The sequence below is a fragment of the Callorhinus ursinus genome, unplaced genomic scaffold (genome assembly GCF_003265705.2).
Source record: "Callorhinus ursinus isolate GAN/ISIS: 27379988/994484 unplaced genomic scaffold, GSC_fseal_2.0 scaffold3, whole genome shotgun sequence".
NCBI lineage: Eukaryota > Metazoa > Chordata > Mammalia > Carnivora > Otariidae > Callorhinus > Callorhinus ursinus.
The window spans coordinates 45,971,423-45,992,257 of NW_027397065.1; the positions used below are offsets into that span (position 1 = coordinate 45,971,423).

At 38.0% G+C, this 20,835-nt stretch overlaps 1 protein-coding gene across 1 annotated transcript in view; it reads right to left on the minus strand.

The window, feature by feature from the left end:
- SGCD (sarcoglycan delta) overlaps positions 1-20,835 on the minus strand; it is a 965,947-nt gene that overhangs the window by 456,195 nt on the left and 488,917 nt on the right. The gene's annotated exons all lie outside the window — the stretch shown is intronic.

The following is a 20,835-nucleotide window of genomic DNA, read 5'->3' on the forward strand; positions in this document are numbered from 1 at the left end:
ATTATTTAGGGTTTTATATATTGGATTTTGACATCATTAATTTTCTCTGTGGTCCTTGCGATGTTCACACCTTGTCCGTATTTATCATAAGAAGAACTATCACGTCTCATTTGTATAAACATCAAATTTCATTGTATAAATGTCCCTCACCGTCTCTGGGAAATATCAGTGGTGACAAAGGTAGTCTTCGTTTCTTTATAAATTATGTCTGGCCTTATAGTAAATTCCAAAAAAGAGGAAATCCAAATTGACACTGTTGATTTTCATGGTCACATAAGAATATCCAAGCAGGAGAATGAATCAAAATTTCAACGTTCATTTTAGCTCTAAAATTCCAGAAGAGCCTAGAGACAGCCACATCACATAAAATGATTCTTAATCTTATCATTTTTTTAATGTGTAAAATCTACAGGCCTGCAATTTAAAACCTGGATGGGCATTTGGCCAGGAAACATTTCTTATCAAGTAGACAGCCACATTTGTCACCCATATATTTTGTTACACATTTCCTTCTTAAAAATAATCTTACGATTCTGGCTTTTCTCTGATTAAAAGAGTATTAATGTGCTTTTCAGAGAATTTGGAAAAATGCACAATATCTACACATTTTCAATTGATTATGTTCTTCGTATGAACCAGGCACTGAGATAACACATATACATCATCTATCTTGTTCTTCACAATAACCTTATGAAGCAGTTTTTATCCTAATTCCTACAGCACTGCATTACAGAGGCCGGAAGAGAGAATTACTTGTGCAAGATCTTATAGTTGATAAATATAACACCAGGACATGAATTCCAGTCTTCCACTATGAGATCCAAAACTTTTTGCCTGGTATCATGTATCTGTCTTGGAACTTGTAGGCTCAGAACACAGGGAACTTCAAAGGTTCTAGAAATTTGCTCAGTACCAACCAGAGAAGCAGGATTATTACTGCACTGCAACTGGTATCCATTTCCATCAAAACTGGCATTGACTTGCGGCTACTCTAACCTATTTTTCAGTCCTCATTCTGCCTGCCCTCTTCTTCGTGGTGTCTGATGCTGCTACCCTTTTCCCTTTATGGAAACACCCTCATCCCCCTGTTTCCATGATCTCTACTCTGCTGCTCACTTCCTATTTCTCTGTCCATCCTTCCTTGTCTCCATTATATGCTTCCCTTCCCCCACTCTGTCATGAATGTTAAAGCTCCCATAGGCTGAGTCCCATCACCCTTTCTCCTGTCGCTTGGTAGGTTACCGCTCACAGCCAAAGCTGTGACTTCTCCTTATCCACATGGGTGCACCCAGGAGCCCTTATCTGCACTCTGAGCACATATACTCAGAGGTATCTTCAAATTTTGATGTCTCAAATGTACCTTAGAATTCAGTAAGTCTCAAAAATACTGATGTCTCCCTTCTCCAGACCCAGTCTCCTTCTAGGCTTAAATAACTGGTGAGCAGCAATTTCATCCCTTTCGTTTCACAAGAAGCCTGGAATCCCCTTGAACACAGGCTTGCCAAGCCACCAGCTCTACCCTTCTGTTACACCAAGTCCTATCAAAAGTAGCTCCTCTCCTTCTCGTTGGCTAGCCCCCTTGTCTCCTCCGTCTTCATCTCCCACCCAGGGGCTTCCGTTGCCTCCTAACTGATCTCCTAACCACATTCCAATTCATTTTTTCCCCCAGTCACCAGAGCCATCTTTTCACACTTTGGGGGCTTGCTACTACCTTAGGATAAATCCTAAGTCTGTGTTATTGTCCTACAAAGACCTAGGTTGTAATTTCTGGAAGTCATACTTCCTTTTGGCCAAAGGGCCTTAACAGATTCTGGTCCCTGGACCTGGAATATCCCAGCCCTCCCCCATCCCACACACATTCTCTCTTTTTCTGTCTCTGTGTCTCTTACGCACACATACATGCATACCCATGCACACACACAATACTACAGACTTTATTCTACTTAACTCTTACCCTTTAGAACTGAGCTCAAAAGATACTTCCTCAGGGAAGCCTTTTCCAACATGCCCACCTCATCCCTGCCTCTGGCAGGTTTCTTAGTTACCGACTCCCAGAAAACCATGATCTGTTCCTTCAGGACACTTACTTCAGTTCACAATTATGGTTTTATGACTGTGGTTGTTTATTTAATGTCCACTTCCTCCAGGAAGCAGGGGCTGGATCCCCAGGGCCTACTGAGGCACAAAGCATTGTAGGCACTCAATAAATATGAATGGATGAACCAATTTCTGCTTTAGAAAGGATTCAATGTGAGAACCAGGGACAAAGTACAGCACTAAAAATGAAAAGGTTAATTGCTTCCAAACTTCTATGTTAAATTACTAACTTCCCTTTGGGTATTTTTATTGCCTGGGTAGTGCCATCTTGTACCAAACTGTCTATGCTGGAAGCCTGACAATCATTTTGATTCCTTCCTTTCCCTGGATCAGCTAGTCCTGCTGCATTTATCTCTACCGTACAGGCAGGGACCCTCCCCATCCCTCCTCTCTAGCATCGCTGCAATCACCCAGTCTAAGGCACCATATCTCTTGCTGGAATGACTGCAATAGCCTCTTAACTAGTCTTCCTACTTCCCCTTTGTTCTCCTAAAATTATTTCTCTACTCAGAAGCTAAAATGATTCCTGAGAATAAGTCAATTAGATTACTTCAATTCCCTGTTTAAAAAACCCATAACAGGGGTTCCTGAGTGGCTTAGTTGGTTAAGTGTCTGACTTTGGCTCAGGTCATGATCTCAAGGTCCTGGGATCGACTCCCGCTGCACTGGGCTCCCCACTCAGCAGGTAGTCTGCTTCTCCCTCTGCCTGTCCCTCCACTAGTGTGCTCTCTCTCTCTCTCTCAAATAAAATCTTTTAAAAACCCATAATATTAAGAAAAAAAAACAACCTTCTTCCAACCCCATTATTCTCTGTCGTGTCACCATTCTATTCCTCTCATCACATGACGCTGATTATTTTCTGTCCAGCTCTGACAAGAACGTAAGCCTCATGAGGACAAGCACCTGCTGTGTGCACCTATTATGGAAGGCAGTTAGTAAGTATTAAGAGCTATTGTGAAATTACTGAATGCGTGTTAACTGCAATCTGTTTTACCAAAAATCCTTTCAGGAAATTTTGGAAAAGTTTGCTTATTGAATAAAGTCAGGGGCCCCCTTTACCCTGAGTCTTACTGTGAGCTTCCAGGACCCCAGGAAGCTCAGGAAGGAGCCAAGGAATGGCTTCTAATGATGAAGTCCCCATAGAATGCTTATTATATCTTGAATAAAATCTACTTAACAATTCCTGACTTTCAGAATTCATATGAAAGAAGGATAATGTGATCCTCTAATTTCTTGTTCTTTCCAGTCCTGACTTAACATGAGGACTAGAAAGTGTGGCTAACAGGGCAACAGGGTAATCATCTTCATTATCTCTCCCTCTTTTCAAAATTGCTCACGAAGTGCTTCAAATGAAAAGGGGCCCACTGGTGCCCCAGGACTGTGAGTCTAAGTGGTGCTTTTTTTTGTTTGTTTATGCTAATTAAGTAGGTTGCAGACTGGTTACTTAGCAATATCCTTCAATGAGATACTCAGTACTCGAGCTTAATTATATGTTTTAGGCCTGAAGTGGTCATCACTAAGAAGTGAACAGACGATATCCAGGGATTGGTTGCTACTCTCAGTGTTTCTGGGGTCTGGCATGCTGAAACTCCTGGAACGTGCAAAGCCATTTTTACGGAAAGATATGCTGAATTACACTGTGGTATTTCACTACCCTACTGGCTCAAATGAAGCGTGCGTGCACACACACACACACACACACACACAGAGACATGATGTTTTAAACAAAACTATTTTAAATATATCTTCACATATTTAACTGTATTGGAATATAGTGATACTATATCCTTTGCACATAGGTTTGAAAAAGTTCTAACTTTAGCATATCCCTTGTTTGCATTCCCACACTTGCCCTCCGATGGTGTGAATAACAACTTCCTAAATCAATCTGCTCAGCATATGTGAAAGAACAACTCCATTAAATATCAAATTTCTCATGGGCTTTAATGGAACCCATCAATATTGTGTGTTACTGGGGAAAAAATCCATAACCCTATTTTTTTTCTCAAACAGAAAACAAACTATTGATTTTTTTCAACAGATTTTTATTCTTTTAGAGTTCTTTTCCCTCTCAAACATCAGTCTGCTGCCACTGTCTGTGAGGCAGAGATGAAAATGTGCTGATTTTATGCAAGCACAGCTGACCAGGGAGGGCTCCATGGAAGCAGAGCAAACAAATGTAAACAACATAAAATATTTAGATCACAGAAACATTAAGAGCGATTTTGGTGATGGGCATGAATTATGTTTAGTGGACGGATCATCTATGTAACAGCGAGAACCTGGTAATCCTCCAACATTTTTACAGACAATAGAGACAAACTGCAGTTCAGAATCAAAAGCTAGAAATTTGGCAGGTTGAAAAGGCAGCCACTATTTAAATGTATCAGATATAAACATATTATAATCAGAATCCTGTCACTGTGGCTGTGTGAGTGATTTGCATTTCCCTCCAAGCTTCATTGATAAATATCCATTTTGTCCCACATTAACAAAGTCCTAAATATTTAACTTAGAGAGTATGTGTAGCCATGCTTTTCTTGAAGGCTGATGGAGGACACACAATTGGTTCACCACTGTATCCCCAGGGAGAGTGACAGCCAGGTGCTAACGTCAAGGATGGGGAGAGGGGAGAGAGGTTAGCTAATGAGATAGTAAGTCCATAAACAAACAAACAAAAAACTTCAGGAGCCTTTCATAGTCTTCTCCCTGGCATTTACTTCACACTAGTATATTCCTCTAGTATCTTTTCATCAATTTTAACAGATATTCTATAATTACATTATCTTTAAAAAAAACTTGATGATGATCCATAAAGGGAAAGTCAAAGATACATTCTTTCTTATTTGAATGACACCTTAGGGTAACCAAATAGTTGTTCAAAAAAGTTATTCATCAGAGAAAACTACCAGCTGATAAATGATTGGGAAATAATAAATTTGAATGTCACCATTTTACATTTCCTATTGAAATAATGGAGCCAGGTAATAATAATAGCTTAGAGGGGCACCAGGGTGGCTCATTCGATTAAGCTTCTGACTCCTGATTTCAGCTCAGGCCATGATCTCAGGGTCATGAAATCAAGCCCCACATTGAGCTTCATTCTTAGCAGAATCTGCTTTTCTCCCTCTCTCAGCACACTCTCTCTCTCTCTCTCTCTCAAATAAATAAATAAATAAATATTTAAAAATAATAATAATGGCTTATATAACCACAAGGGAAAACCTTATGAGGAGTTTTAAAATGGAGAGACTGAACTAATGACATAAAAACCTGATGATTAATTTTAGCAAAAAAAATCAGACAATCAGACATTACTTATCTTCTAATGTAGAGCAATAAGATATATATATAAACCACTTTCACAATAAGCCAAAAACTGGAACTTCAATCTGATGGAAGCGAAGGGTCTAAAGGGCAGTTTACAGGAACTACCGGGGATAAATAAGCACATTAAATCACAGTATGAAGATGAAACCCACAAAATCTAGAAGGTGAGAAATTCTAGAACACAACAAATAATGTTTCAAAAAAATAAAGAGGAAATGGTTACAGATTTAATATCTAAGTAATATATTAAGCAAATGCAGTGTGTGGACCTTGATTATTTTGAACAAGGCAAGCTTAATGATCATTTATGAGACAAATGGAGAAATTTTAACATGGACTGTTTACTTGAAGATACTGGGAAATTATCAACCTTGCATTTCAAGTGTGATAGCGGTATTGTGTTTATATCTGGAAAATATACAAGAGACATTATAGAGAAATGTACATCAGAATGTTTACTGATGATATGAAGTCTGGACTTCTTTTAAATAATTCTTTTGGGGGGAAAGAGGAGGATTAGATGAAACAAGATTGTCCATGTGTTCATAATTGCTTAAGTCAGATAATGGGTACATAGAGGTTTGTTATACTACTTCTTATACTATGACTAAAATTTTCCACCAATGGTGGAATACAAATGGCTGTAGCCATTCTGGAAAACAGAATGTAGCTGCCTCAAAAAGTTAAAAAAAAAAAAAGAGCTACTCTACAATTCAGCAATTGCACAACGAGGTATTTACCCAAAGGATACAAAAATACCCTTTAAAAGAGATACCTGCACCCCGACATTTATAGCAGCATTATCAATAGCCAAATTATGTAAGAGCCCAAATGTCCATCGACTGATGAATGGATAAAGAAGATGTGGTGTATATATGTACAATGGAATATTACTCAGCCATCAAAAAGAATGAAATCTTGACATTTGTAATGACATGGATGGAGCTAGAGAGTATTGTGGTAAGTGAAATAAGTCAGAGAAAGACAAATACCATATGATTTCACTCCTGTGGAATTTAAAAAACAAAACAGATGAACGTGGGGGGCGGGGAAGAGAGAGAGAGAGGCAAACCAGAAAACAGACTCTTAACTACAGAGAACAAATTGAGGGTTACTGGAGGTCAGGTGGGCAAAGGGGATGGTTTAATTGGGTGATGGGTATTAAGGAGGGCAATTGTGATGAGCCCTGAGTATTAACATAAGTGATGAATCACTAAGTTCTATACCTGAAACAAAGATTGCACTGTATGCTAAATGGAATTTAAAATAAAAAATTGAAAAAAAAATGTGAAGAAGAAAAAAAAATTGTCCTTAACAGTTTAAGAGAGATTATGTCAGGTACACAACTACAAAGCACAAGAGATTTGTTTCATGCTAATATTTAGAACTCTTAATATCTAAGAATGAGCTATTAAAATCTTCCTGAATAACTCTGGGTCTTTTACATTCATTTATTTATTTTTTTAAAGATTTTATTTATTTATTTGACAGAAAGACACAGCGAGAGAGGGAACACAAGCAGGGGGAGTGGGAGAAGGAGAAGCAGGCTTCCTGCCCAGCAGGGAGCCCAACGTGGGCCTCGATCCCAGGACCCCAGGATCATGACCTGAGCCGAAGGCAGATGCCTAGTGACTGAGCCACCCAGGTGCCCCTCATCTATTTAAGACCGAAAAAATCTCAAATTTACAGAAATATTACAAATATGGGAAAAATAACTTTAAAAAAACCACAACCATTTGAAAGTAAAGTTGCCAACGCAATAACCCATCACTATGGAGTACTTCCGTATGTATTTGCTACACACTATTCTGTTACTTCTACTACATAAGGACATTCTATCCTACAACACAAATCCTTCAAAGTCAGTAAAGTATAATTGATACATTGCTACCATTTAATCCTCAGATTCTAGTTTTGCCAACTGTTCCAATTGCTCCATAAAGTCTTTTGCAGTATGTGTCTTTAGTATCTTTCAATCTGCAAGAGTTCCTCAATATTCTTCTTGATTTTCAGAATCTTTTGAAGACTATAATCTTCCATTCCGGCTTGTCTGATGTTTTCTCCTAATTAGATGATGGGCTGCATCTTTGGCAGTAGTATTACAAAAGCTACGCTCTCTTCTTATTTGCATGCCATCAGGTGACACACAATTTTGATTCATCCCGTTACTAATTTTGGTCACTTGGCTTAATTAATTAGGGTAGATTCTGCCAGGCTTCTGCACCGAAAAATGACTCTTTAAACTCAATAAGTAGTTTAGGGGGAGATGCTGTGAAGCAATGTAAATACTATGTTCCTCATTATACATCACATTTAGCAATTTACTCGTTTATATCACCGTGGGCTCGTGTGTGTGTTTGTGTGTTTAAGCGATGAGTTATAACCCATTATGGTCATTTATTCTGTTAGTATTACTGTCCCAGATTTATTCAGTACAAGTCCTTTTAGCTGGCCTCTGGGTGTTTTCAGCATTTCACTATCACTTGAGCACCCTGCTCCCTTTACTGCAAGATGCTTCAGCCTCATCTTAGGCTTCCCTTGCTCTAGGCTTAGAATCAGCCATCTCTTGAGGCAGCCCTAGTTCTTTTTAGCAAAGAGTGGTATGCAGAAGCCAACAGCTGGATAATATCTATGTCTTAGAGCTATTGGGGTGTCCTTGCTTCCAGGCCATCTCAGTAGACACAGAAACAAAATACATATATATGTATAAATATGGCATAAAATATAGTATTATTTCTAAATCTAATACCAATGAGTTCATATTAATTTTCTCCTTTTCCTTATTTTTGAGTCCTATCTCCAAAAGTAAAAAATCTAGTTCTTACTATTCTTCATATATTCACTTCTTTGACAATTTTCCTGAATGTAACCAATATCCCATCACTGCCCCAACTCTCTCCTCACACTGTACCTCGCCACTGGTTTCCCGATCTCCTACCTCACTCTGGCATATAGCACTGTACTACATGGAAACTCTCCTCACATGATTCCCAATTCTAAGCCACCCTCCCACAGAGACACACTCTTCACCTTGCTAGGGCTTCATACCCCATGCCAGGTTGTCCCTTTGCATGGACACAGTCCACAACCTCCTCAAATTCTGACATCTTCTCATGGGCCACCCTCACACATGGTCAGTCATCTTCACCTTCCCCACGCATAAGGCCCCCTTGTATGAACCTTCCTTACCTTGTTTACCACACCAGGCCCTCTCCTCATGGGAACAACTTTCTCATGTTGCTTCTACTTTGACATCCTCATCACCCCATGTGCACTCCCTCCTTTAGCCTCTTAGGCTCTGACATCCTATACAGAGCCACCCCTGACCCTGGCAGATACAGACTTCTTTCTCATCTTCTCAGGCTCTGACACCACATGCTAGATAGCCTTTCTATTCAATGCCCTCCACAGCTTACTTGATTCTGACACCCCCTGCACTGGGCAACCCTCCTACATGAATGTCCTCCTCACCCTAGCTTGCTCTTCTTTTACTTCAACATACTATTTTATGGCCATTATCAAGAAGACAAGAGACAAAAAGCATGTTGACAAGACTATAGAGAAAAGGGAAACCTGGTACACTGTTGGTGTAGGTGAAGAATGGTGCATACACCATAAGAAACAGTACGGATGTTCCTCAAAAATGAAAAATAGACCTACTACATGATCAAGCAATTCCACTTCTGAGCATATACCCAAAGAAAATGAAATCACTCTCTTGAAGAGATGTTTGCAACCCCAATGTGCATTAAAGCATTATTCACAAAAGCCAAGACATGAAAACAACCTAGATGCCTACTGACAGGTGAATTAATAAAGGAAATGTGGTAAACACATACAATGGAATATTATTCAGCCATAAAAAGGAAGTCCTGCCATTTGTGACAACATGGATTAACCCTGAAGACATTACACTAAGTGAAATAAACCAAACACAGACAACAACTGTATGATCTCACTTTTATGTGGGGTCAAAAAATCCAAACTCAGAAATAAAATAGAATGGTGGTTGTTAGGGGTTGGGAGGTGATGGAAAATGAAAAGATATTGGTCAAAGGATACAAACACTCAGCTATAAGATGGATAGGTCTAGAGATCTATGTACAGCATGGTAGTTATAATTAACAACATTGTATTATATACTTGAAAGTTAAGAGAATAAATCTTAAGTGTTTCCACGACACACCATACACAAATGATAATTATGTGAGTGTAGTTAAGGTATTAAGTAACTTTATTGTAGTAATCATTTCATAGTATTTATCTGTAAGAAATCATTACATTGTGTATCTCAAACTTACATAATTATATGTCAATACTATCTTAAGACAGCTGGAAAATGTTTTATTTTAAGGTAATTGCAGATTCACACACACAGGTATAAGAATTAATTCAGAGATCCCACACAAACTTTACTCAATTTTCCCTAAAAGTAACAGTTTACAAAAACCATAGTATTACAAAATAGAAGACTTCAATTAATATAATGCACCATTCTTATTCAGATTTCTCAAATATCACATGCATTTGCATATGTATTCAGTTCCATGCAACTCTGTCACATAGATTCATGTGAACACTACCAGAGTCAATACAGACCATCCCTCATGTTATCCTTTAAGCATCCCATACATCTTCCTCCGACTCTTGCTCCAATCACGTCTAACCCCTGGCAACCACAAATCTGACCTCCATGTCTATGGTTTTGCTACATCAAGTATGTTGTAAAAATGGTATCATAAAGCATGTGGCTATTTGGGATTGGCTTTTTTTACTCAGTCTAATTCCCTGGAGATCCATCAAAGTTTTTTTTTTGTTTTTTTTTTTTTACTGCTAAGTCACATTCCAAATTAAAGATGTGCCACAGTTTATTTAACCACAGACCTGAAGAACCTCTAGATTGCTTGTTTTTGGCTATTATGAATAAAGCTTCCGTGAACATGTGTTCATAGTACAGGCTTTCTGTGAGTACAGGCTTTTTGTGAGAACATCCATAGTACAGGCTTTTTGGCTTCTAACACCCTTCACTGGCCTGCACTCCTACACAGAAACCCTCAAAGTGGGTTTGAGTGCTCACAGCCACCACGGCGTCACCATGTGGAGGCACAGCCCATCCCTCCCAGCCCCAAGGAGTAGGGTCTTTGCTCTGCCCTACTTACTTGATTTAGGACAGAACGATATGAAAGGGGAATACGAAGGAGCTTAATTGATTATAAACACTGTGCAAAGGCTACTTTACAGAACCTGTTTCCAGAACCTACAACTCTAGTGACTGGCTCCAAGTAAGCCCTCAGTGGAGGTACTCTGATTGAGGGAAAGCACATTTGAGAATTTGCTTCCTCAACAGACAAAATGGAAATTTCTTAATTTAGGAACTGATGAATGTTAAATTCTTAAGAGTAAGAACAAATGATGCATAAAAGAAAGAATGGAAGTGTTAGGGAAGTTTTTAAAGAAGAAAAAGTTGGAATGGCCCAGCGTGGAACAGACCCATGGTTCTATCCTAGCTACTTCCTCCCTCCATCTATACCTCACTTTCTGTGCATATGCATTCCTGGTAAGCCCACAGTGAGTTAGTCATTCTCCATGTCAACATGGTAAGGAAAGAATTTGTGATTTACCTTACCTTCTTAGCAAAGCTTTCTCTAATACCAGAATTAAACTGAATTGCTGAAAAATCAACTTGCTGAAGGATTAATTTTCTGATACACTAGCTAAATAAAACTAGATCAAAAAACTTGATCTCACTATGAATCTCCAATGGCCAGTTAGCTATGAACTTACCAGGGTCACTGAGCTGAATGTCTGCTTCTCAAATGTTTCAAATTTCCAACTTTTAGCTGATCTCAATTTCTCAATGTTTTAATAAGTAATTGGTTCACTTTTCCCTTAAATACCATTGACTCTATACTTGTCACCTTATGCTGTGTCTCAGAGTAAAACAGCTTTGGTGAGCTATCATAAACCCATTTTAAGGTGATTCTTCTTCATTAGCTTTTAAAGAATCAATCATTTAGTGAGACCATCTAGAGCCAACAATTCACATCCAATAGCAAATTATATGTTCTTCAATTTTTCTTTTTTTTCTTCTTCAATTCTCTCTTTTATTATGTTATGTTAGTCACCATACAGCATTAGTTTTTGATGTAGTTGTTATGCGAAAACAATGAATCCTGTTCTCCAACTATTCAAAACCTGGTATCTATCACTGATTCCCAACATGTCCATGGCGAACAATGTGCTGTTGTTTGCTTTTTTTTTTTTTTAAATCAACTTGCTGCTGATTAATCGTTTGGTAAAATATAGTGAATTATAAGGAAAATGAAAATGAAGAAACAAGACAAAGATCTGTAAAATATAAGCCTCAATTTTTCATTAGATTCAACAAACAAAAAAGCACTCTGTCAATTTGGTATGAAGTTTTGAAGCACTCATCCTCAATCTCAGTTCTGATCTCATCGGGAATGAGTAACAAACAGCGCAGCCTGGCACCAGTCTGCAGACCATACTTTGAGTGGCATTGGTCTATCCACTGACCCCCCATCTCACACCTAATTACATCTTAGCTTTTTCTCATTCTCTAAAACTTCATGCATTTGCACATATCTCTAGGGACTCTATGTGTTCTTTGAGGTCAAAGACAACGTTTTCTATTTTGTTAGCATCTCCCAAAGCATTCGGCCTGATAGAGCTTAATAAATTCTTATTGATCAACAGAAAACAGCCAATTCTACTCTTTTGATTCCCTCCCCTGCTTTTTTCCCCTATTATATTCTGTTTGAATATAATTCATTTTAAATCCTTTTTTTGGAAGGAGGCACAAGTTGCAAACTGGTGGCCTGCAGGCTCGACATGGACAATAAATGAGCTTTGTTTATCCCACAGAATCTATTAAAAGTCAGCCTTTACCTTATTAAACATGCACTGGCAACCCTGGGCGCACACTCACAATGCAATAACAGAATGACACTGGGGAAGGCTGCCCCTTCCAGATTGGATGAGCCTCTCAAGTTCCCCACAACCTTACTTGGTTGATCCACTTGTTGAGGTTACCTGCTTGGAACCTTTACCTTTTTGAAACTGCAAAAACCTAGATTAATAAAATCGAGGTCAATGAGCCCTAGAGAACACAAAGAACAAACAAAAGAGTCCCAATACGCTATTACAGAAGCTTGTTTCCCTAACAGTGCATAGGACCAAAACATTTTGTCACCCCATTAAAATCTCACAAAACCACATGAGAGGACAAGATAAAATAATTGTTTCCATTCATAGGCAAGAAAGCTGAGGCTCAGATGTTAAGTAACTTTTTTCAGACTCCGCAGCAAGCAGGTGAAAAAGCCTGGACTCAAAGCCAGTTTCTCTATGCCACATTATACTGCACACCCACGAACTAGTTTCAGTGGTTTTAGTTCCTAAGCATTTTCTGTACACATAGCAATAAAAACTCTTTTCTCTAATGTACACAAATGCATTTTCATAACCACCTATTCAATGTTCACAGCAGATTTGTGATAGCAGTTTTGTTTTTTTTTAGTTTCATACAAATCAGATTCTTTTCAACAAAGAATCATCCACTATTTTGCGTTATACAGTTCTCCAATGCACTAACGAAACCTGATCCTTTTATTTCCAAATCAAAGATGCTCCACTGGAATGGTTCCTGGAATGGGTGATGTTGTCAAAGCGGCCTCACATTTTCATTTTTTTGTTGAAAAATATTCTAGGCTGTCGTGTGGAACGCCTTTGGCCCAAGAGATGTCACTCTCCTTACAGACCAAACCCCAGCATCTCACTGAAAAGCTCTAGGAAACCACTGATCAGAAATTCTTCTGTAAGCCTAATATCATAGAAAAAGAATCAACTCCAAACTTCCATTAATAATGTTCTAGAATAGACTGTAGGACACTAACACTTTGGCATCATAACACATGGACCATCAAACCACAGTTGAACCCCAGCCTAAATAAGGTCTTTTGGCTCTCTACGGTCCTGGGGGGGTCACTTTAGCAAGGGGAGAAACATGGCTATGAATGTTTTATTAGAAAAGTGTGCTGTTTGATAGGATAGCCATCATCTACATGTGGCTATTGAAATTTTAATTGATTAATATTAGTGAAGACCAAAGTTCTTAGCCAAATCTCAAACACTCAGTAGTGATAAGGGGTAATATCACATGAAGTCTAGCCTTGGCCTGATCCAAGGGAGACGGCCCGAACCTCAGGGGTCAGCCTTACGTGGGTGCAGAGACTTGGGCAGTTGTGAGCCATGAGATGCTACATGCATGGGAGAGAGATGCCCCATCCAGTGGAGAGGATCTAGACTCTAGTACTATCTACTACAGAACACCGCAGGTTGTATTCTTTAACCAAATAAAACCAACAAAAATGTAAAATCACAAATACAAAATTGAGCAGGTAAAATCATTCCTCTTATTCTCTGTTAGCATTTCCTTCTACTAGTGGGAACTTTATTGGTTCTTAACTTCCCCACCTGACTATAATCTCCCTGAGGGTAAGAGCTGCTCTTTTGTACATTGCATCTCCAGTATCTGGCCCATGTTGGGTGCTCAATATTTACTGAATGAGTATACCGAATTTAACAATTATCTTTAAAAGCATCATAATTAAGGTGAACACAGATCCAATTTCACCACCTTCATTCTAGTTTATGCTAGTTGCTCTAACACAGTTATTAACAGAGTCCTCCCTTCCTTTCAAAAGTGTCCATTACAGGGTCACTCTGGTTTAAAGGACATCGAGTCAAGGTAAGAACAGACTGAGTGATGTTAGTAGCTACTTTAGTTAGCTTTTCCAGTGCATCTATACATCAGACATTTATCAGTGCAGGTGTTCCCTTTAGGGACAAAATGTCTGGATTTTATTAAAAATTGTTTTAAAATTAGGGCTCAGATGTGCATTCATGGCCTTTCGGGTTATAATCTTGTTTCTTTGTGTTGGGAGGGGGAGCATTCAAAATAAATGTATATAAAATTAACAATATAAATTTCTAATCGAGTTGTAGGTATAAAAGGATCTGCTGGTATTATTAACTTCAGGTGGTACCAAAGTTAACTATTGCAGACTAAGAACTCACTAGAGCTGAAAGGACTATCTTTGCACTAAACCCAAAGGAGCACCACTACCAACTAAATGAGGTTTGCCTGGAATTTATAATAGGACACACACTGACCTAGTCTCATTCCCTAGTATATTATGAGGAAGAAAATATTACTAATATTTTAATCAATTAGTGATTTGTAAATCTCTGAGGTGGGGAGAATGGGAAAGGACATATTTCTAAAGATAATATCAATCAGACTTTGCTCCTTTAATCATTTTTTTCTAAAATGATTTTTTTTCTCCTAAAAAGGTGTTGGGTGTATTACAGAATCAACAAGTATGTGTCTTTTTTTCATAAGAGAGAAAAATTTCACACCATGTTTCTGTCTTACGCACCAAACTGTTTGTTTACTTCAAGAAACACTGAATGAGAAGGTGAGACAGAATAGATAGATTTCATGAAAACCTCTCTCCTCCTCTCTAGATTTCCTAATTTCCCTACTAGAAGAAATAAAGGAGAGACCACTGAACTCTCAGATTTATCAATAACTCAGGAAAATAAGATACCTCACGCAAAATAAAACAGTATCTAATTCATAATCATGCTATTTGAAGCACATCCAGCTTTCTAATGAACTTTTACATAATAGATTCATGTTAATCAAAGTCCTTAAGACTCTGAATTATTTAATTACAGTGGTTTTCACTAGAGGACAGACTGGGTTGCACTTTAACCTAGACTACCTGTAGAGGAAAGAAGATGAAAAGAGCTGCTTCTTTCATTAAGAAATGAAGTTAATTCATAATCAATACAAGAATTCTCTGACAAAGCTCTGAGCTACCTCTGTGCTTAGGAAATACATATTTACACTTGGCTGTATTTCTCTAGTCCTATTTCCTCACTTCCTTGTTGGCAAGTAGCTTATAGAGGTAACAAGTTAAACCAAAGGGTCAAAATACATTTTTAAGATATGGATAACTATGTTCCCTTGCCTGCTCATTTCTTTTTCCTTTCTTTCTTTTTCCCCTTTCCTTTTGCCCTGATGTAAATCATCCAAGACTTACATGGTACAACATGATTGATCCTCTGCCTGAGAACAAAGCTGTGTGCCAAATGAAATTATAAAGCCCAGGTCAACTAGGCCACATGCACAGTTATCCAAATTTGATTTGCAATAATGGCCCCATGTTATTTTTCCAAACTGTGTGTTTCAGTCACCGCCAGTGGTAATTTTTCACCCTCATCAAATGTTTTCTCTGTGTAAAACCTACCGGAAAAGTCTAGGGAAGGGAAAGGCTATATGCTATCAAGGGTATTAACTTTGGTGTATAAACAATTCTCAATGGTATTCAAGAAAACTCTATTCAGATCCATAAATCTCCTTTATTAGAGATGAGCTATACACTGGAAGAATACACCTATCTGCTCTTGTATCAGGACTCTCTTGGGAGTGACAGGAAGATCGAGAATACCCAAGGGACCAGATGATGATAACCCTGCCTGGTTCCTCCACCCCTTGGCTTTGTTCCTCTCCAAAAGATGTTACCTCAGATCCCGTGTGGTAGCCCTGCAGCTTCAGGAGACTCTAACATTTGCCCAGGCCTAAAACCCACAGAAATGTATGAGTTCTTAATGTTCTCTAGCAGGCGTCTAGAAATTGTCTCTGATTGACCATACTCCTGTCTATGAGCCAATCACTGAAGCAAACAGAATCAAATACTGTGACTGTGACAGCCAGACATGTTCATATTGACCTCATGGACCAAAAGCAGAGATAGGATGTTACTGCAAAGCAAAATCAGATATTAGTACAAAAATTGATCACTGACACTGGCAACATTCTATACATGTATCACACTTCAGTTCTGAGAAAAGTTTTCTTTTCCCTGAACCACTGTGTGCCTCAGTCTTTTTTGATAATGCCAAATACCAGAAATTATTACTGAAACCCCCCCACTAAATATATCACTATCTTTTAGATTAAATGAAGATGCTCATTGGTAGGGATACTTAAACCATGACTTTTTTTAATGCATTTTTATTAGGTCAATCAGATTCTTCAAGAGAGGTTGAGGATGTGAGGATAGAAATAATCCTAATCACTTGAAAGATACTTGAAAGAACTCTTTTGAAGCCTGGAACTCAAGATTTCTACCCAACGGACACTCGACTCTGCACATGCCTAAGACTGAAAAGTATTTTGTACTAGGGTTGCCAGATAAAATAGGAGGTTCAGCTAAACTGGAATTTCAAACAAATAATGACTGCATTTTTGTATAAACATGATCCAAATATTGCATGAGGCATATTTATCCTAAAAATTTATTTGTTGTAGCTTTGAAATTCCAATGTAACTGAGTGGCCTGCATTTTATTTGCTAAATCTGACTACCCTATCTACTATCTAGAACTACCATTCCCTTTTTGGATTATTCTGACAATTTAAAAGTTCTTCCATATGCCAAGGCTTAAACTTCCAGAAACGACTTCTAGCTATCAAAATGAATTCTCTTCAAATATTTTCCTCATTAAGTGCTTACAGCAGTATTGTTATTTTTTTTCCAACCTGTGTGACCCAGTGCAAGGCTATAATGATCCCCCCCACGGAGGAGGTGGGGTGAGCACTACTGGGTTGCGCTCATGCTTCCCATCTATGCTTCTGCTTTAATCTAGAATATTAATTTGAGCTTCTGGTTTAGAGTTCACTATTTTAAAGTTATTACAAAAATTTAGACTAAGAGAATGAAAAGATAAGCCATAGTCTAGGGGAAAATATTTGTAAAACACCTATTTCATAAAAGACTGGACTCCAACATACACAAACAATAAGAAAACAGACAAGCCAATCATTATAATAATATTGTATTGTATATGTGAAAGTTGCTAAGATAGAGGTTGAAAGTTCTCATCACAAGATTTTTGTAACTATGTGAGGTGGTAGTGTGTGTTAACTAGATGCACCATAATCATTTCATGATATATACAAATACTGAATCATTATTATACATACCTGAAACTAATACAAGGTTATATGTCAAATACATATAAATATATGTATACGAATATACAAATATGCAAGTACATATATTTATAATGTAATTATATTTATATTATATATAATAGGACATATTCAACTTGTATCAGTATGGCATATTGCCTATGTTACATATAAATATAATATTTATATATGCTATATTTATATGTAACATAAATAATAATATACATAAAAAGAAAATGGACACGCCAACTAAAAACTAGGCAAAAAATGTGAACATTTAGCTCACTAAAGAAGACATGCAAATAGGAAATAATAATATGAAAAATAACATTCTATGTCATTAGGGAACTGCAAACTGAAACAGTATTGAGATACCATTGCACATTTACTAGAATGGCTAAAATCCAAAACACTGACAACACCAAATGCTAGCAAGGATGTGGGGCAATAGGAACATTCATCCATTCCCGTTTGGAATACAAAACAGCACAGTTGCTTTGGAAAAAAGTTTCACAATCTCTTACAAATAATTTTGGTAAAACAAACACCCTTATCATTGGAAAACGTGAGCGTCCACTTTTAAGCTCCTTACAAGTAGGGCACAGTGTTCTTATCTGACTGAATCTACCCACGGCCACGTGTTCCCTTGTTGGTGCACGCACAAATACTGTTTCCAACTTCCATTCTCAATTCCTTGCATCTATCAAGGCTTTGACTAGCTTTAAGTTGAATAAATACTCAGAGGTACCTTTAAACACCTTCTAAACCTTTTATTCCCCTTCACCAGTACTAAAGACCCTAGCTTTTTAATGCCTGCCTCTTGACTACAACCTTGTTCATCAACAGATGTAGCTGAAGTAAGTGGAAATCCATACACAGAGTAATGGAGAGTCGAGTTATGGCTGGAGCCATTATGATGTTTAATTACTGGATGTTATAGGAGCTTTCAAATCTAACATTTAGTACTCCATTTTATTATACTTTATTGCAAAAGCATTGCACAAATAATTGCCTTTCTCTGAATAAAATCTGGAGCAAATCTTAAGATTTTACATAGGCAATGGGTATAGCCTATATTCATCTTTGTTATGTGGTATTTTTATCTTTGGCTACAAATTTTTCCATGCTTCCATTAGGATAGGCAAAATAAATTGTAATTTAGCAAGTTTTCTCTGGTTTTCTATTGTCAAGAAAACATACATATTATTCTCCAAAGAGGGAAAACAATGCATCAAAAAATCCTTCCAGGCAATCCCACACCAGTTCATTTCCAGCTACTGTACATCAGAGATAAGTGCATTATATGCATTTATTTTGTGCATATATAGAGAGAATTCTTTTATCTTTGTCTTTATACTTTTCTGATGGGATAAATGGTCCTTTTAATGGGAGAGAAAACACTGGGGAGCTAGGGAAATGTAGAGGAAGAACCCCAGACAATATTACTCAATAAACGTCCATGGACTGAATTGTGAATAAAGACAATACAAAGTCCCAGAACTGCCTAAAATAAAACGTGACCTATTTATTACGGGAGATATTAATAGGTATGCTAATATACTAAGAAGGGGCTCTGATTTCATTAAGATTTCATGGTCTGCCAAATCATGGCAGGTTTGGAACAAGTAGAGTCTTAGTAATATATGTTGTATATGTCAGGCATAACACAGCTTGTGTGAGTTAAAGAAAGAGTGTGGGGGCGCCTGGGTGGCTCAGTCGTTAAGCATCTGCCTTTGGCTCAGGTCATGATCCTAGGGTCCTGGGATCGAGCCCTGCCTCCGGCTCCCTGCTCTGTGGGGAGCCTGCTTCTCCCTCTCCCATTCCCCCTGCTTGTGTTCCCTCTCTCGCTGTGTCTCTGTCAAATAAATAAAATCTTTAAAAAATAAATTAAAAAAATAGTCTGTTGCTATTAGTTTCTCAGGGAAACAGAGTTAATAATGTTAAATAATCAGATGGAATGTGAAAGACTCACCTGTATCTGACAGATTGCTAAACTGTGACCTCAAAAGAGGTAGAACAAGAATCCATGGGTAAGTACACAGAGACAGCTTTCAGCTTCAATTTTAGGCATCTGCCCAACAGTTGAAACTGAGAGTTTTTAGAAGCAGATACTTGAGGCATCCAGGCAGAGATATTTAAGCAGGGATGCTGAAGGTTTTAACTCACTGGATAGGTGCTTCATCTAGGACAATTCTCATGGGTTGTTAATGATTTTAAAAAATCATGAACACTTAAGCTAATTGTAGCAAAACATGAGGATTTTTAAAGGAAACTTTGGGGTACATTCAACTACTTTCAATGTGGACTGGTGTTAGTTCTACTCTTGGTTGTCCTTTTCCTTGGGAGAATCTTTTGAAATACTCACATTGCTCTTATTTAGCCCAGATTAGGGGACTTCCTTTTTTCTCTTGCCCAATCTAACAATGGCTACTGGTATTGCCTCTGAGGGGCGTTCCTAAAGCTACTGATAGTGCTTCTGAGGGTGATTACTGAAGCTATACCTCAAGCTGTCAAGAAAAGACAGTGATACTCTGAAACCCAAGATAGGAAGTTCAAGGTGATCTCTGAGAACTGGAATGGGGAATAGGCAAAGAGCCAAGTTCTAAAGCAATCCTTCCATCCTCCTGATTGGCATGTCTGTATGATACATGAGTCCTGCTCCCACCAAACAGAATTAAGCCTATAATTGAGGTTACCATGTTGCTAACGTTCTTCTTCAATTCCATACGAATCTACAGCTCTTGTACCCTTTCCTGTGACTCCAGTTTTTAACTCTTAGTCCAAATTATCAAGATAATCTGAGCAGCTTATCCTGTTCTAGTAAAACCTCTAGTCCAATAAACTTTCCCAAGATTACGTTGTATTCAATTTTATTAATAGGTTACCAGGACCCACCTTCCAACAAAGCATGGAAGGGCATTTCCATGGACGGGACCTAAGCTATCTCAGTTATTGCTAAGTCTAACCATCAGGTACTAGTTTTTTCTCCTTGGATATCATGGTGGCTTCTTACATTTGTTGTGCCCAAAACCAACATCATCCCTGTCATCATTTTTTCCTCTATCTTCCCTGTTGAAACAACCCCTCTTCCAGGCTACTTGTTTCCTTTTCTATCCTCAATCATTTCCACTCAAAACCTCAAATTCAGCTTGACTTCTGTTTTCTTTATCCCTTGTTTAGGTGGGGCAAATTGTACACAGCTGATTACTTGCATGCAGTGGATACTCATAAGCTGATACTTAAACTCTAAGAAATATTTGTATATCCAAATATCTTGCATATTAGGAATATTGATGATACAGGTGATAATCAGTAACTGCTGGGCTTACAGAACTCATTCATTGGGGC